This window comes from Schistocerca gregaria, chromosome 1, assembly GCF_023897955.1.
Source record: "Schistocerca gregaria isolate iqSchGreg1 chromosome 1, iqSchGreg1.2, whole genome shotgun sequence".
In the NCBI taxonomy this organism is placed as follows: Eukaryota; Metazoa; Arthropoda; class Insecta; order Orthoptera; family Acrididae; genus Schistocerca; species Schistocerca gregaria.
Genome location: NC_064920.1, coordinates 104,229,651 through 104,244,978, shown reverse-complemented (window position 1 = coordinate 104,244,978; position 15,328 = coordinate 104,229,651).

Sequence of the window (15,328 nt, the reverse complement as noted above, 5' to 3'; positions counted from 1 at the left end):
AGAAAGAGTTCAAGAACTTAACATAATTTTCTCATAGGTGTCAGAAGTTGCTCTTGTTCACAAGAATTTTTGTATCTGTGAGAAAAAGATTTTCCCTCATTAGTATTAATTTAGTAATAAGATGTTTACAAAACAATTCTTTGGCTCCAGAAGTTAGATAAATGACACTAATCCAATTACTTTTACAAAGACTGTGATAATAACACAGCAACATACACTTTAAAGAAACAGACCCTCCGTTCGAAGGAATTTATATTGCAGACACAAAATATCAACTCAGGGTTTCAAAGTACGTTTAGATTGTATCTATATAACGTAATACCAAACAAAATAAATGAGATTTTGAGGTGTCTGATAACCCCATACGTTTCTTCTATAACCATTAAGCGTAGTACCAGGGCCACCGCATGGCTCTTGTTCTACAGTTCTGTAATCTCCCAGGAAAGGCCAAGTCACAATCCTATGCATTACTGAACATCTCTCCTTTTTGAAGGTTCCAACTGCGTACCGATGTGGAGAAAAGGACCTGGTTTACCCATGAATGATACAGTGTTAACACAGGACTCTCCAATAGTCTGTAAGTCCCCCAGGGAGCACACACTATTGTAAACAGTGTGACTCACCACTCTTGTGGGAGGAGCAAAGGACACTGGCGGATACAACTTCGGGCAGTATCGGAAAAATTTATTGGAATTTTTTTTTCTAAATATTGAGGCTGTTCTTGCGTTCCGTAAAGACCCATCGTGCTGGCAAAGCAAGCTCACCCAGCCACCATCCAATAAGAAGCACGGAATGCGTCACGTGAGCTGCTGAGGTCGCAAGTCGCCTCCGAACTGATGTTTCTACTCCCCGCTCTGCCGTAACATTATCATAACTCTTCGTCCCGGTCACCGCCTGGCTATTCTCCTTAGAGGAGCCCTGTGCAACCCGTACCTCGGAATACACTGAAGCGCCAAATAAACTGGTATAGGCATGCATATTCAAAGGAATGTAAACAGGCAGAATACGGCACTGGGATCGGCATCGCTTGATAAGACGTTTGGCTCATTTAGATCGGTTACTGCTGCTACAATGCCAGGCTATAAAGATTTAAGTGAGTTTCAACGTGGTGCTATACTCGGAGCACGAGCGATGGAACACAGTATTTCCGAGGTAGCAAAGAAGTGGGGGTTTTCCCGTACAACCATTTCACGTGTGTACCGTGAATATCAGGAATCCAATAAGACATAAAACCTCCAACATCGCTGCGGTCGGAAAGAGATCCTGCAAGAACGGGACCAACGACCACTGAAGAGAATCGTCCAACGTGACAGAAGTGCAAACCTTGCCCAAATTACTGCATATTTCAATGTTGGGCCATCAACTAGTGTCAGTGTGCGAACCATTCAACGAAACATCATCGATCTGGGCTTTAGGAGCTGAAGGCCCACTTGTGTACCCTTGATGACTGCGCGACACAAAGCTTTATGCCTCGCTTGGGACTGCCAACACCGACATTGGACGGTTGATGATGGAAACATATTGCCTGGTCGGTCGAGTCTCGTTTTAAATTGTATCATGCGGGTGGACGTCTACGGGTATGGAGAATCCATAGACCCTGTACGTCATCAGGGTATTGTTCAAGCTGGTGGAGGCTCTGCAATGGTTTGGGGCGTGTACAGTTGGAGAGATACGACTCTGACAGGTGACATGTACGTAAGCATCCTGTCTGATCACCTGCATTCATTCGTGTCCATTGTGCATTCCGACGGACTTGCGCAATTCCAACAGGATAATGCGACACCCCACACGTCCAGAATTGCTACAGAAACACTCACTTGCTTTTAAATACTTCCGCTGGTCACCAAATTCCCCAGACATGAACATTATTGAACATATCTGTGATCTTCGCAACGTGCTGTTGACGAGAGATCTCCAGCCCCTCGTAATCTTACGGATTTATGGACAGTCCTGCAGGATTCATGGTGTCAGTTCCCTCGAGCACTACTTCAGAGATTAGTCGAGTTCATGCCACTTCTGCGTGCTTGCGGGAGCCCTATACGATATTAGGCATGTGTACCAGTTTCTTTGGATCCTTAGTGTTTAACTCCCGTTTTGTACACAATTCTACCTGGACGCCGACCTGACAAGTCCTGACTATGCAACTCAGCAGAAAAGCCTTTCAATACGAAAAGTACAGGAAAATAAAAGGCTCCTCGCCTTTTTCACATTTGCTCATCAACAATAATGTTTCCTCTTGCAATTGCTCGGCCATGTCGCCGTCAAAACTAAGGGCACTATTTTCTGCTGCACCGACCATTACGGTTTTCTGCCACACAACGAGATTTAAAATCAACATGTCCTACTTTACCAGTTTTATCAATTTTCTCTGACTTTAACATAAAATACATTTACCGGTTACATAACTTACTTTTGCAGTTTTTTAAAATGTACTTAAAATGCTGCTAAAATGTAATGTCAGTTGTTAATTCCTTTACTCTTGCGACTTTCGTTACTTATGCACTTGACATATCTGATAAGAATATTAAAATCTGAATCTCAGTTTAATCCATTATATGTTACTCAGAACCTATTATCATTTTTATGAAGAATTCATTAGCTTGTGAAAAGTATGTTTTCCGATTTTCCATACGACAGGAGAGTCCATAACGTTACAAGAGTGCCTCACTGACAGGACGTGAGTGCAAATCACCAGCATAAAAACTCGTTAACATTACAGTTCCCAAGACTCTGGCAGGAGCTACCAAACATTTTGGCTAGTTTCAGCTCTGGCTGAACTGAACGGGGAGGTATATAATGATATTTGTAGCACAACAGATGGCATAGTAAGAAAGGAAAGGCCCTCGTAAATGAGTGCTGATGCCAGTTCTTACAAAATCACGGATGATTAATAGATTAATATCTGAGAAAGGTTATCTATCAACTGAACTGATATCTACATCTACATCTACATCCATACTCCGCAAGCCACCTGACGGTGTGTGGCGGAGGGTCCCCTGAGTACCTCTATCGGTTCTCCCTTCTATTCCAGTCTCGTATTGTACGTGGAAAGAAGGATTGCCGGTATGCTTCTGTGTGGGCTCTAATCTCTCTGATTTTATCCTCATGGTCTCTTCGCGAGATATACGTAGGAGGGAGCAATATACTGCTTGACTCTTCGGTGATGGTATCTTCTCGAAACTTTACCAAAAGCCCGTACCGAGTTACTGAGCGTCTCTCCTGCAGAGTCTTCCACTGGAGTTTATCTATCATCTCCGTAACGCTTTCGCGATTACTAAATGATCCTGTAACGAAGCGCGCTTCTCTCCGTTGGATCTTCTCCATCTCTTCTATCAGCCCTATCTGGTACGGATCCCACACTGATGAGCAGTATTCAAGCAGTGGGCGAACAAGCGTACTGTAACCTACTTCTTTGTTGTCGGATTGCATTTCCTTAGGATTCTTCCAATGAATCTCAGTCTGGCATCTGCTTTACCGACGATCAACTTTATATGATCATTCCATTTTAAATCACTCCTAATGCGTACTCCCAGATAATTTATGGAATTAACTGCTTCCAGTTGCTGACCTGCTATTTTGTAGCTAAATGATAAGGGACCTATCTTTCTATGTATTCGCATCACATTACACTTGTCTACATTGAGATTCAATTGCCATTCCGTATACCATGGGTCAATTCGCTGCAGATCCTCCTGTATTTCAGTACATTTTTCCATTGTTGCAACCTCTCGATACACCACAGCATCATCTGCAAAAAGCCTCAGTGAACTTCCGATGTCATCCACCAGGTCATTTATGTATATTGTGAATAGCAACGGTCCTATGACACTCCCCTAGGGCACACCTGAAATCACTCTTACTTCGGAAGACTTCTCTCCATTGAGAATGACCTGCTGCGTTCTGTTATCTAGGAACTCCTCAATCCAATCACACAATTGGTCTGATAGTCCGTATGCTCTTACTTTGTTCATTAAACGACTGTGGGGAAGTGTGTCAAACGCCTTGCGGAAGTCAAGAAACACGGCATCTACCTGTGAACCCGTGTCTATAATATTGGTCCACGTAAATTCCAGTTTTATTAGCTCTTTATGTACACACATATCGGAAGGAAGAACACATCCAAGCGATTTACAAATACAAAAGAAAGGGGGAATACAAGCAGTTAACGGCATCTTAAATCTGATTGACAGATCGCAAGGAATGGATTCGGCAAGAGTGACGATTATCACAAACAGGTCCTTCCCTTGAACGCATGTGAGGACTGCTCCGATAATACATGGAAACAAGGTATTGATTCGACATGCGACGATCTAAACTCGTTCAGTCATCTATTACTAACAGCAAGTCGCGCAATGCAATGAAGTTTAAAAGGAACTAAACAAAACCATGTAAACATCCTCCTCCCGTGATCCCCCACACTAGAAGTTATTCTCACCAGAATGACGCCTCATAACGGCAAGATATGCAACCATTGCGGACTTTTGACAGCAACAGCTCCTCTGAGGAACTTACCTACGCACACGCTTAATCCTTGAGTGTGTTTTCGTTTTTCTCCGTAGAAGGCCTCCAACTTTGTTGCATAAAAGAGACATAAAATTATCTTTTCAAGATTACTAATGTTTTAGTATCACCAGACACATTGGGAACACGTGTTCCAGGTTATTATGAGTTTGTGGCACCCCTCTTCGCCATTCACAATATTGAACAGTCTGACTTTTCAAGTCCTGCACGTTATTTCGAGTACATGGTGCCCAAGAATGAGTTTCTGACGATTCCCAACCGTCTCTCTGAACTAGTATGAATTCGTCTGACGAAATTACCAAATCGATTAAGACACATAATTTTGGCGGGTCGACGTCAAGACGACACAGAAGCATTCCGGGGTCTATCACGGCGAGGCCAGACCCGAAATTTTTCAAAAATACAGAACCTAGTTTCATTGTTCCATACAACTATTCAGACTTTCCTGAACACATTGGACTATTGTTCTTGCAATAAATCCACATATATGTATTTTAATACGTATTTTTTTTTTAAAGTTTTGCTTGACACCACAAGATGACTGCATTGATGTCCCCATACGTTCAGATTTATACTCAAATCTCAGAAGCTATACGATCTAGAAGCCTTTGTTACCTTTGGATTTGTTTACCACAAATTGGCTGCAATGATTATTAAATATTCTTTGGTTGTGTGCTCAGAAATCTTTGAAAACAAAGCATATGTTTTGACATTTTTTTTGGTCTCCTATGCTTATAGTGTATTTGTTGCGTGTTGCAGCTGTCATTTTACAATGATTACACCAAAAGCTATCTTCAAGAGGTGCCAGAAGAAAGGAAACAAAAGTAAGAAAACTACACTAGTTGTGTTTAGTAATGATGTAGTGCAAAGTGATAGTTGTAGTGGCGGGAAGACTACTGACACTCCTCTCAGCCCACTTGTAAGGTGCCCGGATTCTACGAACCCTACATGAGCTTGATCCATAACGACAGTACAATACAGTATGACATCCTCAGAAAATAATCATTATATTACATCAGCAAAAAGCAATTGCAGTTATCTCATGTACAGAAAACTAACAAAATAATATCTGCCAATATATGGACAGGGGCATGCATAAATAAGTTAAAGTGAAACGCATTTTACAGACGAACGGGGCAGGTGGTTAATGGCATTGGAAAACCCCACTTAACAAGAGAACGGCGAACTTCAGCGCAGAAAGGGATAAGGCCAGAAGAATACATTATTCCTTTTAACAGAAATACAGCTGGGACCGAGGGTAAGTGGTTGAACAGCTTTAACAGGGCTAGGCGACGACCTGGCAAGAAAAATAAAATACAACTCTAATGAGAAGGCTATTAGCTGAAGCCATACTGGGCGACACAGATGCGATACAATGGGGAGATGCCCATTATATAAACGAAAGATTTTGAGAACTAAAATTTCAAAAAAAATCTCCCTCGTCTCGCGGCAGACCGCACAAGTGTGTGGAGAATAGCGAGGGCGATGAGAACTTTGCTTCTGTGAAGTGTGGACGATATGCTTCACGTATCGTGACGACAGATAACAGAGAGGTAGTTTACTATTCCTGCGGGAATTTTTGCGGGCAAAGAAATTGTGCACGTCGCTCCAACCCTTAGTGAGTACGCAACATCCATTATTTCGACTAGGGCAAAATTAACTTTCTATGGAACGCAAGAAAGTTGAGACAGTAAATTCAGTGTAGGCCAGAGTAGGGAATTATCGTTTCAGATCCAGCATGGAGACAACGCCGTTGCAAAGTAAAGTACCATTGTGCATTAGGCCACAGTAAGTTTTGAGTCGAAATGTTGCTCACTCCTATTTGCTTATGCTTTGACAATTGAATATCAAAAGCTACGATACCTACCTACTCTCATATAGAGTACACGAGTTATTCATTGGTTTAAAAAGTAAAATTCTTCTCCACCAACTCAGTGCTTTGACCAGCTACCCCATCGTAGACGTAAGTTAGCTGATGAAGATTTTTAATCATTCTTTCCTGTGATAAAATTTTTCATATGTAATTTTAATAATTGTCATTTCAATATTTTGTTATTGAGTGTCAAAAGTATTTGAACATGATTCTTGTTTATCACTTGACACCTGAAAGCAAGTTGATAACTTATATTTAGAATGAAAAACGGAATAGCTGTTTTGTCTTTCTAGAATAGATGAAAACTTTCACTTTTATTAATTCATTCATTCTAATTGCGTGACAGCAGCATTTATAATTATTTTTGTTATGATCCGCACCTAATAATAGCTACCTTACGGGGCCAGGTTCATATTTATATAGAATGTATGTATAACACCCTGGGCTTGAGAAGACAGTTCAGATTTTTTGTTCATTTGTGTGTCTCACACACTGAAAAGAAAATTACAAGCTCAGAGTATAGGAGGATTGTATATATCCAAGACACAGTGATGTTAATATAATTGAAGATATAAATATTTTAATATGTGTAGAAACAGATTCTAGCATGGATGTTATGTAGGGGGAAATAGTGCTTTCTAAAGATGTGACTGCTAGGAATGGATTAGTCTGTAATCTGAAAATTGTACTCAAGAGCAGCAGTGCTGATAGGTGTCACTCCTGCTAAATGATCAAATAAAAACTATCTATAGCCGATGTTAGATTATTGTATGGTCTTAGGTACACAGAAAAATGTTGTAATCGTGATACACTACATTTGATGTTGTGAATCAATCAAACAGAATGCGAGAAGTGCTTCAGAATTATTGGCAGATGCATAGACTTTGTTGCAACAGAATGTGTGAGAACTGCAGCCATGGAAACAATAATGAGAATGACGGTGTTACAGACATTAGTGTAGCATTTGATAGGCCATGGGAGAAAGGGAGTCACAGTACCAAAAATGAATTTGCTGCTGCAGCAACTGCAGCAATTGTTCGTGATGGTAAGGTATTGGATTTTCCATTTTTCACCAAATATTGTCAGGGATGCGGGGGGTCAAGTGGCAGTATGGAGGCAGCAGCTGCTATCGCCATTTTCCACCACTAACAGTCTGGCTAGCAGTTATATGTATGAAATATCTAAGAGATGGGGACATTAAATCTTTCTACATTCTATTAAGAAGCAAACCCTATGATGAGCATATTACAAAGTTTGAATACGTTGGCCTTGTCAAGCAAAACTCTCCTTCGCCAGCTGAAAAGAATCCTGGCGACACCAAATCATCAGATGTTGATATATTTCAGGAATACTAAGGGAAAGCACACATGATTTGGAGTACATGAGAAGAGCAGTGTGGCCTACATGCTCCCACAGGCTGTCCACCGACCCTAATTTTGCACATAACTTGTGCTCACCCCGACCAGATACAGGTCGCAAGTATAGAGAAGCAGGGTCAGCTGGTGAAGCACGTGTACTCAAATAGAAACATCCAGTACCTGAAGTACTATATTACCAAATCGAGACATGCTAACGAACTGCCTCCATGTGAAGAGAGAAAATGTTAACGAGGCATTTAACAATGTTTTGTGGACTCGGATTCCAAAAAGTCTTTGCAGGCATAAAAAACGTAAGATTCGGCGTGTGTGATGCAATGATATCCTTCATTGAAAGGGATCCTGGAAGAATAAAATTTCTGGATCAGCTGGGAATAAACATACGGCAGTAAGAACATTGCAAACCATGGACCGATGAAGAGTGTGGAAGGCTGAAATTTCTACAAGACAAGAAAGAAGATGAGCACGAAAAAGTTACATGAAGTGGAAGAATCATAACATGAAGCAGGTTGCTTTTAAGTAGTTTTTCGAGGTGGAAGATGCGTTTACACAGACTTACTCTTTCAACATTAATTTTCTCGAAATTGTAAATTTTCTTACAAGAGCCTTATTTTCCCAGAACCAATGTACATATAAACACAACAATTTTGTAAATTATTCATATAGTGGCTGTGATTGCATAGATCTGCAATTAGTCTTTTGGAAGAGTTATATTTGATTTTGTGTTGCATAAAATAAAGTTCTGTGTTAAAAACACAGGCACATATTTAAAAAAATTGTATCTCACTTCCCAGTAGCTGTACCTTCTCCAATCTAGGTCAGTGAACTAAATATTGACGGCCGAAAAGAACGATAAATTTTGGAACACTTTGTGGTAACACTGCAAGGAAGGGGGCGTCGAATGACAAATAGAATGCTGCTCGCACTGTCTTGTAATTTAGTAAACAGTGAGCATGCTGCAATGGAACAGTGTGCAGCCTATTACAAGACTGGAAGTGTGGAGGGTAGGCGTCAAGATTTTGGCGTTATTTCGACATCAGACGGTACGGCCAAGTTCCATTGGCGCACATAATCAACACCTAGGTCAGCAATTTTAAACCAAAGGGTTCTGCATTTGAGAAACAATTTGAAGAGAGACACGAAACCACTCGTACGGAAGATGATAGCGGGGCTGCGAAAACTCCTTTGTAAGACCACCACACTGCTCTGTACAACGTCACACAGTCTCTATAGTTGAGTCATTTTATTGTTCAAGAAATTCTGAGTGTGATTTAAATTTCCATCTGTACAAGCTGTAGATTATTCAGTAATCTAAAACTCTGCTAATGCGTATATAATACGCAGAATGCATGTTAGCAAAAGTGCATGCTGAAGACAATTTCATTAATAGCTTGTGGATGTTGGACGAAGCTCACTTCAACTTCAGTGGTTTTGTCAACAGACAGAATTTCAGCTACTGGTCTCAGTAAATTCCACATTAGCTGCCTAAGCGCCCATTGCACAGCAGCAAGATTACTGTATGGTGCGCGATGTCGTCAAGTCGCATGATTCAAGATTAAGGTAACTGTGCAACCACTGCACGTCTGTTCGGTATGTTGTTGTGCATGAACTGCCCGACATTTCATTTCAACGGCACATATACAATGGGAGCTGCATCACGATTTTTTGCTAACCATTTCAAGGCGTGATGATATTCCATGGGCCCCAACATCGCCTGACCTGACACTGTACGTTTTGTTCCTTGTCGGGTCACCTTAAGAGTGCGGTTTATCGTAATTGACCTGCTACCAAGCAAGAATATGAGGGGAAATCTCCAGGATTCCCTCTGAAATGTTAGGCCGAGCCATGCATAAACTATCAGGCAGCAAGAATGTGTGCACTAAGGGGAGCTCATTTATCAGATGTGATATTCAAGAAATAAAAATGCTTCTGCCATTCAATAATGGCATACTCTGTACTATACACTGACATAAATAAACATTTGTAATGTAACTGTACTCATCCACTAACCTCTAATCCAGAATTCCCCATTCTTCTGAGTCACATTGTGCATGGAGAAGTTAAATTTGTAAAAATTTGGTACTCGTATCCTCAATAGTTTCAGAAATAAGGGGTTAAATACTGACAGAAATTAGCATTGTAGGTACAGGGGGCTCTGACCTCATGTATAGATGGCACTGACCTCAGATTAAGAGAGGAGAAGCCACTCTTTCACTCATTTTCATTTACTGCTGTTATTAGACCCTAGAAATCATTTTTGTGAGACGACACACTTTATCAACATGAGCAGGCACTGATGAGAGCATTTAGATTGTTAATGCATGTGGGGTCTTTATAGTAGCACTCCTTTGAATAGTAGAGATGGGAACACGTATGCGCTTGGTTATTTAACAGTAAATCATGTAGTGGACATTTAGGGCTTGGGAACTACATGCAGCTATTAGGGAGAGGTACATCTCAAAGTGTTTACCGGGGACAGAATGCTGACAAGTATTTCTCGCACTAGTGTGGAGAGGTGTGAAACCGCCTACCTTGATGGCGTTACTGGACAGGAGAGAAAGTGGATCGCCTAGCGAAGGCGTTTCGACAGTGTTGTAAATGACCATTGCGTAGAGAGGTGGTTTCCATAAAAATCTGCGACATTCCATATTCACCTTGTACCACACACTATGATGGGACCCATCAGGTGGTGTCCTCCCTCTGCCTGCTAAATTCCCTGGAAGGCTTTCGGAAGTATTTTAAGATGGAACTCAACATTTATGTGAAATGGTCTATGTTGGGACACAAAAGCAAAGTTAGTTAAGTTAGTTAAGCAAAGTCCATGGTCAGACATACTATAACATTTGGCCCATCAAGATAATGATCTCTGTGATAAATGTGCTCTTCACAGTAGAACTAGACAAAAACTCAAAACACGCTGCCTAAAGTGGCTGTGGGACACACAATTCTGGAGCACGTCTTCTCTTCCCCGTGCAGAAATTTACGAGTCAGGAATTGGCTGCTTCTCCAGCACAGAAAAGACTATTATTAACTTAGGTTATAAATGACCAGAAGGAAGAGCAAATGAGCTAGAGGGGAGACATGGCGCTCATGGTGTCTTGTGGTTGGCACAAAACCCTTATGGGGGCAGTTGCATTGGTGGACTTTTCGAGCTTATCGAGGTTGCATGCAAAGGGACAAGTGGGTAAATGGGCCTTCAGATTAGACTCCAGTCTGGAGAGCAGATTCTGGTCTTCACTCTTACTGTGAGTGGGTTGCCGTAGGGGCATTCGTCATGAGTGTGACTTTGCACTGGCACTGGTCTTGATTGTGGAGCCTGTGGTGAAATCTTAGCTGCACCGAGAGTTTAGACCTGGTCACCTCGGACAACCCGCTGTACCAAGGACTATTGTACTCGTATCTGGTCTGCCTCCTTGATGTTTGATCTCGTGCGTACTGCCATATAAGTGAGTCGGACTGATCCATGATATGATTGGCGAATGGGAGTGTCACATGCTGGAATTTGCCAAGACTTCAGGGCTGCATTTGAGGGTAATAGCGTTCTGTTTAATAGGTCGCCTGCACCTAACTTTGCTTATTTCATGTCTGCGATAACGAATTACAGGCGCCACACATTGCTTCTCTGCAGACACTTACATCACCTGAGCCGGTTCTACGCATTGCTGCTCCAGTTTGTTATGGCTAACAGAATGCCAGTTCTCATCATTTGTTCTCACATATTAGACACACAGTTACATTTACTTTCAGATTTTCGCATTAAATTAATATTGAAAAATCCGAATTTGGCAGATCTAAAATTAAGTTTTTTGGCCGTATTATTTCAGCAGGAAGCCTTCAACTGGACCCAGAAAAATTCAAAGTCATCTGGGAATTACAGTTCCAATGACTAAAGTGAAGTTAGAGGAATTTTTAGGTCTCACATATTTCTGTCAAAGTTTAATTAATGTGAAGAAATTAACTAAACCTAGGTTTTGTGAACTTACAGAGAAGGACTAAGACAGGCACTGGCATGACAGAGCTCAGGCCAAATTCCAAAGTTTGAACGATGCTCTCCTTGTTGCCCCCTATCACCTGGATTTACCATGTGATTTTTGCATTGTGATTGGCAGTTCAAAAATGGGTCTCAGGGTATACTTATTTCAAGTAACTGAGGAAGATATTATTGCTCAGAGAAGCTTAGAACTTGTCATTTATGTTCTATCAAATTCTGAACGAAATTACTCAGTTACAGAGTCAGAAGCATTGGCAGTCTGGCCCTTCACTGAATTTTGTTGCTATTTTTCTGACAACAAAATTAATGTCTGTACTGATCACCATGCACTGCAGGTTTTAATGACTGCTAAGTTTATGAATGATCGCTTGGCGTGTTAGGCTTTGCAATTGCAACAAGTTCATTTCACTAATGTGTGTATTCCTGGAACAAAAAACATTGTTGCTGATACTGTCACGTGCATCAGTGGGCCTCATTAGAGCAAGTGAGAAGGATTTTTATTAAAACAATTTTAGTTTATTATAAATTCAAAAGGTAGCATTCGAAATTTCATTTCTTAATCACTTAGTGATATTCCCTAGGAACAATATAAGGAAGGAGGTAAACGGGAATAGACGTGACAAAAATAAATACTGCACTAAGACATTATTATTTGATATAAAACAACATTCTATTCAGATGTCAAAACCGTAACAGTTCTCTTTGGATTGTTTATATACCTGATAATTTGGTTAGCAAAATTATTTGGTACACACATTTTAATTATGGTCATTTACCTCCTTGGAAAAGTATCAAGAAACTATGTGACACACGCTATTTCAACAGAATGGCGAAAAGTAGCAAACTGCTAACTTAGTCAGAAAGTGGAACTACGTGCCATTTAATGCATTACTCCATTATTTCCTATCATAACATGCAAACTGAAAGAAAGAGCCTCTGTAGACCTTTTTGACTTAGGCCAGAAACAAACTATGTTTTTTCGCAGTTTTTGTAGCACTTGAACTCAACGCTGTGTTTCTTCAATTTACTCCACCGTTAAAGGCACCCACGAAGTCGGTGTCTGCAGCTGTTGTTCAAAAATTCTTAAAGAAAGTTGGCCAAACTGCTGCAACCAGTGGACCCCAATTTCGTCACATAATTCCTTACACACTTTACAAAGTAGGCAGATTAAGCCAATTTGTATCTCATGTTATTACTCAACTCAGTTCCCTCTAGACATCACAAGGGAAATGGAAAATCTTTGTACACTTTACCGTTATTATCAACAAAAAACTTGGGGTAAGTTTTTAAACATAGTTGAGGATATATTAAATTAGCCACGTAAGGATTCAACATCGTGATCTCCACTTCCAGTACTGACAAAAAAAGCTCCACTGGATCGTGTAAAGGAAGTAGTAACTTTACCACCAAACTGATGCCTACTTCACCATGATGCAGTCAGTTTGGCTCTTACAAACATCAAGAATGGAGCAGAGAAAAGAAAGACTGCCACACTATTAAAGAAATGTAAAGGAGTTACGTGTAGGGCAGAAACTACTGGTAAAATCTCCAACATATATCACATAAAGGACAATCACTTAGTCACAATTTTCTCTTAATATACAGTGGTCCAGTGTCCATCCGCTAAATTTCACATGCAGTTGGTGCAGAGGTGGAACCTTTAAGAACTAGTAAGATATGAGGTCTCCACCAGCATTCTGAAAAACAGAAACTGTCGTTGTTCTGAGCTTCAAAGATTGTAATGCAAAATAATGGAATAATAAACTAAATTAGTTAAGAGATGCATAAATTTAAGCTATCAATTGACACTCAGCAGTGTATCATTCTAGAAGCACGACAACGGCTATAAAAAATTGAAGTTCTACCAGTGAGACGCATTCTGACATCAAAGTTGTGACGTCATAGTTCAAAAGAGTCGAGATTATGCAAGAACAGGCAGCCAGGCGTAAGTAGTTGAGGAGCGGCCAGTGGAGGAAGTTAGATTGTGAGTCCAACAGTGATGAGTAGTTTGCTGACCAGCAGAGGTGAAACAACAGCTTCAGTAGTGGATTGTCCGTGTCATAAATTCATATAAAGATTTGCAGTGATATGTAACAGAGCTGTGCCGAAATAACTAATGGTTAATCAACTAATCTATATTTGTTCTGCCATGCATTTGTTCTGTAATGACTCACGCTCATTTGGCTCAAAGAAAGGGGTGTTTTAGGGTGATATAAAATGTGAGATAGTAAACTTTTATTAAAAAAAAAAAAAGGATCCCGTGAGGTGCGTACATCATTTTTATGAACTGGTCAACTTCAAATGTAAATTAATACTTTCAAAAAGACGCTGCAGAACAACACTTGAAGGAAGCATATAATTACGGCAGTGTGCAGATACCACTAAGAGCCAGAGTATTCGAGACACTTGACTGTTCTAATAGTAACAGGAAGTCTGGTAATTTGCTGTTTGATCCGTTGTGTCAGTTTGTAATCTACGCTACGTATTCCCATTATTGTTGACACGATTTCATGATGCAGGAGAATGTGTTGCGCTACAGAGAAAAAAAGGTGACAACAAGGAAACTAGACACAGAGCACCTAATTAGAAACCCATGCTCTGTGAACTTGAATAATCCTAGCATACTTTCAAAATTGCTAAAATTCAGGCTGAAGGCTTTTATCGTCCAAGTGAATGAAAATAAGGCTTTGAAACGAATGTTGTCATACTCAAATCTCAAGATGGAATCGAACTGCTATAACTGCTAGCTACGCTTCTACGTGATTCTCACATCCTGCATGATATCGGCTCGAACGCTGACGCTGGAACAAAATTGGTATACAAAGGTAAACAGGAAAATACCAGGACCACAAGGATACTGCTTATGGGAACATGGGGAAATGCTGATATCGTTGCCCAGAAAAAGAAATTAGATCTAAAACTGATAGAACACTGCTACAACTTCTATTTCCAACTCAACCTCACACACCGAATGACCAGCGAACCTAACTGAGGAGTTACGGAATTTCTCCTGGAAGGGGGTTGTACCTGACGGAACAGAAGGCGTGACAATTCCACACCCTGTTATTAATTTATTTATATGTGCTTTGACGACAGATCTCGCAGTCATAGGGCACTTGACCGAAATGAGATTCTCCTTCAACATACCTATTGTCAGTGGGAAGAACCTCTAACACTTGGGGACAGCTTAAGAAGAGGTCCATACCCCCACTTTGTCAGATCGTTGACTACCCGTCGGGTAGACCGTTCGCCTGGTGCAAGTCTTTCGAGTTGACGCCACTTCGGCGACTTGCACGTCGATGGGGATGAAATGATGATGATTAGGACAACACAACACCCAGTCCCTGAGCTGAGAAAATCTCCGACCCAGCCGGGAATCGAACCCGGGCCCTTTGGATTAACAGTCTGTTGCGCTGACCACTCAGCTACCGGGGCGGACGTCGACTATAGAGAAGAAGGTAGAGATTATTTTCCAGATTCACTGTAGTGGAAAATCGTTGGAGTGTGCTAAACTATTGGTCCAATTGGGAGACTGGATTACAGTCATTGAGGGCATTATCTGCAGAT